The sequence below is a fragment of the Arachis stenosperma genome, chromosome 10, assembly GCF_014773155.1.
Source record: "Arachis stenosperma cultivar V10309 chromosome 10, arast.V10309.gnm1.PFL2, whole genome shotgun sequence".
NCBI lineage: Eukaryota > Viridiplantae > Streptophyta > Magnoliopsida > Fabales > Fabaceae > Arachis > Arachis stenosperma.
The window spans coordinates 83,231,753-83,237,566 of record NC_080386.1 but is presented as its reverse complement, the minus strand read 5'-3'; the positions used below and the strand labels follow the sequence as shown (position 1 = coordinate 83,237,566).

The 5,814-nt window shown below is 42.2% G+C and overlaps 1 non-coding gene across 1 annotated transcript; it reads right to left on the bottom strand.

Annotated features, from left to right (window-relative positions):
• Nucleotides 1-606: 606 nt before the first annotated feature.
• LOC130958403 (small nucleolar RNA R71) lies at nt 607-710 on the bottom strand. Its single transcript, XR_009077527.1, has one exon. It is a non-coding gene; the product is annotated as a small nucleolar RNA R71 (small nucleolar RNA).
• Nucleotides 711-5,814: the final 5,104 nt, after the last annotated feature.

Genomic DNA, 5,814 nt, shown 5'->3' with positions numbered 1-5,814 from the left:
CTCAAGGAATCTCTATACTGTGACATAGAGGATTCCATATCTTCTTGTTCTCTTCTCTTTCATATGAGCAGGAGCAGAGACAAAGGCATTCTTGTTGAAGCTGACCCTGAACCTGAAAGGACCTTGAAGAGAAAGCTAAGAGAAGCCAAAGCACAACTCTCTTTAGAGGACCTGACCGAATTCTTCAAAGAAGAAGAACTCATGGCAGCCGAAAATAACAACAATGCCAACAATGCAAGGAAGGTGCTGGGTGACTTTACTGCACCTACTCCCAATTTCTATGGGAGAAGCATCTCTATCCCTGCCATTGGAGCAAACAACTTTGAGCTTAAGCCTCAATTAGTTTCTCTAATGCAACAGAATTGCAAGTTCCATGGACTTCCAAAGGAAGATCCTCATCAGTTTTTAGCTGAGTTCTTGCAAATCTGTGACACAGTCAAGACTAATGGGGTTGACCCTGAGGTCTACAGACTGATGCTATTCCCTTTTGCTGTAAGAGACAGAGCTAGAATATGGTTGGACTCTCAACCTAAGGATAGCCTGGACTCTTGGGAAAAGCTAGTCAATGCCTTCTTGGCAAAGTTCTTTCCACCTCAAAAATGGAGTAAGCTTAGAGTGGAAGTCCAAACCTTCAGACAGAAGGATGGAGAATCCCTCTATGAAGCTTGGGAAAGATACAAACAATTGATCAGAAAATGTCCATCTGACATGCTTTCTGAATGGAGCATCATAGGTATTTTCTATGATGGTCTCTCTGAACTATCTAAGATGTCTTTGGATAGCTCTGCTGGAGGATCTCTTCATCTGAAGAAGACGCCTACAGAAGCTCAAGAGCTAATTGAAATGGTTGCAAATAACCAATTCATGTACACTTCTGAAAGGAATCCTGTGAACAATGGGACAAGTCAGAAGAAAAGGAGTTCTTAAGATTGATACTCTGAATGCCATACTGGCTCAGAACAAGATATTGACTCAACAAGTCAATTTGATTTCTCAAAGTCTGTCTGGAATGCAAAATGCACCTGGCAGTACTAAGGATGCTTCATCTGAGGAAGAAGCTTATGATCCTGAGAACCCTTCAATGGAAGAGGTGAACTACCTAGGAGAACCCTATGGAAACACCTATAATTCTTCATGGAGAAATCACCCAAATTTCTCATGGAAAAATCAAGAGAAACCTCAACAAGGTTTCAATAACAATAATGGTGGAAGAAACAGGTTTAGCAATGGCAAGCCTTTTCCATCATCTTCTCAGCAACAGACAGAGAATTCTAAGCAGAACCAATCTGACTTAGCAACCATGGTCTCTGATCTAATCAAAACCACTCAAAGTTTCATGACTGAAACAAGGTCCTCCATTAGAAATTTGGAGGCACAAGTGGGACAGCTGAGTAAGAAAATTACTGAACTCCCTCCAAGTACTCTTCCAAGCAATACAGAAGAAAATCCAAAAGGAGAGTGCAAAGCCATAACCATGGCCGAATTTGGAGAGGAAGGAGATGAAGTGGACGCCACTGAGGAAGACCTCAATGGGCGTACACTGACCTCCACTGAGTTCCCCAATGAGGAACCATGGGAATCTGAGGCTCAAAATGAGACCATAGAGATTCCATTGGACTTACTTCTGCCTTTCATGAGCTCTGATGAGTATTCCTCCTCTGAAGAGGATGAGTATGTCACTGAAGAACAAGTTGCTAAATACCTTGGAGCAATCATGAAGTTGAATGACAAGTTATTTGGAAATGAGACTTGGGAGACTGAACCTCTTTTGCTCACCAAAGAACTGGATGACTTGTCTAGGCAGAAACTACCTCAAAAGAGACAAGATCCTGGGAAGTTTTCCATACCTTGTACCATAGGCACCATGACCTTCAAGAAGGCTCTGTGTGACTTAGGGTCAAGTGTAAACCTCATGCCTCTCTCTGTAATGGAGAAGTTAGGGATCTTTGAGGTACAAGCTGCAAGAATCTCATTAGAGATGGCAGACAACTCAAGAAAACAAGCTCATGGACTTGTAGAGAATGTTTTGGTAAAGGTTGAAGACCAGTACATTCCTACTGATTTCATAGTCCTAGAGACTGGGAAGTGCATGGATGAATCCATCATCCTTGGCAGACCCTTCCTAGCCACAGCAAAGGCTGTGATTGATGTTGATGGAGGTGAACTGATCATTCAAGTGAATGAAAAATCCTATGTGTTTAAGGCTCAAGGATATCCCTCTATCACCATGGAGAAGAAGCATGAAGAGCTTCTCTCAAATCAGAGACTAACAGAGCCCCCACAGTCAAACTTTAAGTTTGGTGTTGGGAGGCCACAACCAAACTCTAAGTTTGGTGTTGAACCCCCACATTCAAACTCTAAGTTTGGTGTTGGGAGGTTCCAACATTGCTCTGAATATCTGTGAGGCTCCATGAGAGCCCTCTGTCAAGCTACTGACATTAAAGAAGCGCTTGTTGGGAGGCAACCCAATGATTATATTTTATATAGTTTCTTTTGTTATTTTATGTTTTTTGTAGGTTGATGATCATAAGAAGTCACAAAATCCATTGAAAAAGCAAAAACAAAATGAAAAACAGGAAGAAAAATAGCACACCCTGGAGGAAGATGTTGCTGGCGTTCAAACGCCAGTAAACCTAGCAGTTGGGCGTTTAACGCCCAGTCTGGCACCATTCTGGGCGTTTAACGCCAGAAAGGGGCACCAGACTGGCGTTAAACGCCAGAAAAGGGCAAGAACCTGGCGTTAAACGCCAGGAATGGGCATCAGCCCGGCGTTTAACGCCAGAAATGGCTCAAAACGTGATTTTGAGCAACATTTGGTGCAGGGATGACTTTTCCTTGACACCACAGGATCTGTGGACCCCACAGGATCCCCACCAACCCCACCACCACTCTCTCTCTTCTTCCCCCATTCACCAATCACCTCAATACCTCTTCCCCAAAAAACCCCTCACCTATCAAATCCCATCTTTCTCTTCACCACTCACATCCATCCTTCATAAAACCCCACCAACCTCACCCTTCAAATTCAAACCACTTTCCCTCCCAAACCCACCCATAATGGCCGAACCCCATCTCCCCTCTCTCCTATAAATACCCTTCTTCATTCCTTCATTTTCACACAACCTAAACACCACTTCCCCCCTCCTTGGCCGAATACATAAGCCATCTCCTTCTCCCTCATTTCTTCTTCTACTCTCTTCTTTCTTCTTTTGCTCGAGGACGAGCAAACCTTTTAAGTTTGGTGTGGTAAAAGCGTTGCTTTTTCGTTTTCCATAACCATTTATGGCATCCAAGGCCGGAGAAACCTCTAGAAAGAGGAAAGGGAAGGCAAAAGCTTCCACCTCCGAGTCATGGGAGATGGATAGATTCATCTCAAGGGTGCATCAAGACCACTTCTATGAAGTTGTGGCCTTGAAGAAGGTGATCCCCGAGGTCCCCTTTTCACTCAAAAAGGGTGAATATCCAGAGATCCGCCATGAGATCCGAAGAAGAGGTTGGGAAGTGCTTACCAACCCCATTCAACAAGTCGGAATCTTGATGGTTCAAGAGTTCTATGCCAATGCATGGATCACCAAGAACCATGACCAAAGTGTGAACCCGAATCCAAAGAACTATCTTACTATGGTTCGGGGGAAATACTTGGATTTTAGTCCGGAAACTGTAAGGTTAGCATTCAACTTGCCAATGATGCAAGGAGATGAACATCCTTACACTAGAAGGGTCAACTTTGATCAAAGGTTGGACCAAGTCCTCACAGTCATATGTGAAGAGGGCGCACAATGGAAGAGAGATTCAAGAGGCAAGCCGGTTCAATTGAGAAGGCATGACCTCAAGCCCGTGGCTAGAGGATGGTTGGAGTTCATCCAACGCTCAATCATTCCCACTAGCAACCGGTCCGAAGTTACTCTAGACCGGGCCATCATGATTCATAGCATCATGATTGGAAAAGAAGTGGAAGTTCATGAGATTATAGCCCAAGAACTCTATAAAGTGGCGGACAAGTCTTCCACCTTGGCAAGGCTAGCCTTTCCTCATCTCATTTGTCACCTCTGTTATTCAGTTGGAGTTGACATAGAAGGAGATATCCCCATTGATGAGGACAAGCCCATCACCAAGAAAAGGATGGAGCAAACAAGAGACCCCTCTCATCATGAGATCCCTGAGATACCTCAAGGGATGCACTTTCCTCCACAAGACTATTGGGAGTAAGTAAACACCTCCCTAGGAGAATTGAGTTCCAACATGGGACAACTAAGGGTGGAGCACCAAGAACACTCCATTCTCCTCCATGAAATCAGAGAAGATCAAAGAATCATGAGAGAGGAGCAACAAAGACAAGGAAGAGACATTGAGGAGCTCAAGCACTCCATAAGACCTTCAAGAGGAAGAACAAGCCGCCATCACTGAGGTGGACCCGTTCTTTAAATCTCCTTGTTCTTTAATTTTTTGTTTTTCGAATTTTAGTGCTTTATATTATCTATGTTTGTGTCTTATGATCATTAGTGTCTTAGTGTCTATGCCTTAAAGTTATGAATGTCCTATGAATCCATCACCTTTCTTAAGAACTGTTCTTAATTGAAAAAGAAAAGAATTGCATGAATTTTGAATTTTATAACAGTTTAATTATTTTGATGTGGTGGCAACACTTTTGTTCTCTGAATGTATGCTTGAACAGTGCATATGTCTTTTGAATTTGTGGTTCATGAATGTTGGCTCTTGAAAGAATGATGAAAAAGGAGACATGTTACTGAGGATCTGAAAAATCATAAAAATGATTCTTGAAGCAAGAAAAAGCAGTGAATACAAAAAAAAAAAGAAAAGAAGAGGCGAAAAAAAAAACCGAAAAAAAGAGAGAAAAAGAAAAAAAAGAGAAAGAAATAAAGTTGTGATCCAAGGCAATAAGAGTGTGCTTAAGAACCTTGGACACCTCTAATTGGGGACTTTAGCAAAGCTGAGTCACAATCTGAAAAGGTTCACCCAATTATGTGTCTGTGGCATGTATGTATCCGGTGGTAATACTAGAAGACAGAGTGCTTTGGGCCACGGCCAAGACTCAATAAGTAGCTGTGTTTAAGAATCATCATACTTAACTAGGAGAATCAATAACACTATCTGGATTCTGAGTTCCTAAAGAGGCCAATCATTCTGAGTTCCAAAGGATAAAGTGAGATGCCAAAACTATTCAGAGGCAAAAAGCTAAAAGCCCCACTCATCTAATTAATACTGATCTTCATAGAAGTTTTTGGAGTTCATTGCATATTCTCTTCTTTTTATCCTATTTGATCTTCAGTTGCTTGGGGACAAGCAACAATTTAAGTTTGGTGTTGTGATGAGCGGATAATTTGTACGCATTTTGGCATTGTTTTTAGTATGTTTTTAGTATCTTTTAGTTAGTTTTTATTATATTTTTATTAGTTTTTAGTTAAAATTCACTTTTCTGGACTTTACTATGAGTTTGTGTGTTTTTCTGTGATTTCAGGTATTTTCTGGCTGAAATTGAGGGATCTGAGCAAAAATCTGATCCAGAGACTCAAAAGGACTGCAGATGCTGTTGGATTCTGACCTCCCTGCACTCGAAGTGGATTTTCTGGAGCTACAGAAGCCCAATTGGCGCGTTCTCAACGGCGTTGGAAAGTAGACATCCTGGGCTTTCCAGCAATATATGATAGTCCATACTTTGCCCCAGATTTGATGGCCCAAACCGGCGTTCAAAGTCACCTCAAGAAATTCCAGCGTTAAACGCCGGAACTGGCACCTAAATGGGAGTTAAACGCCCAAACTGGCATAAAAGCTGGCGTTTAACTCCAAGAGGAG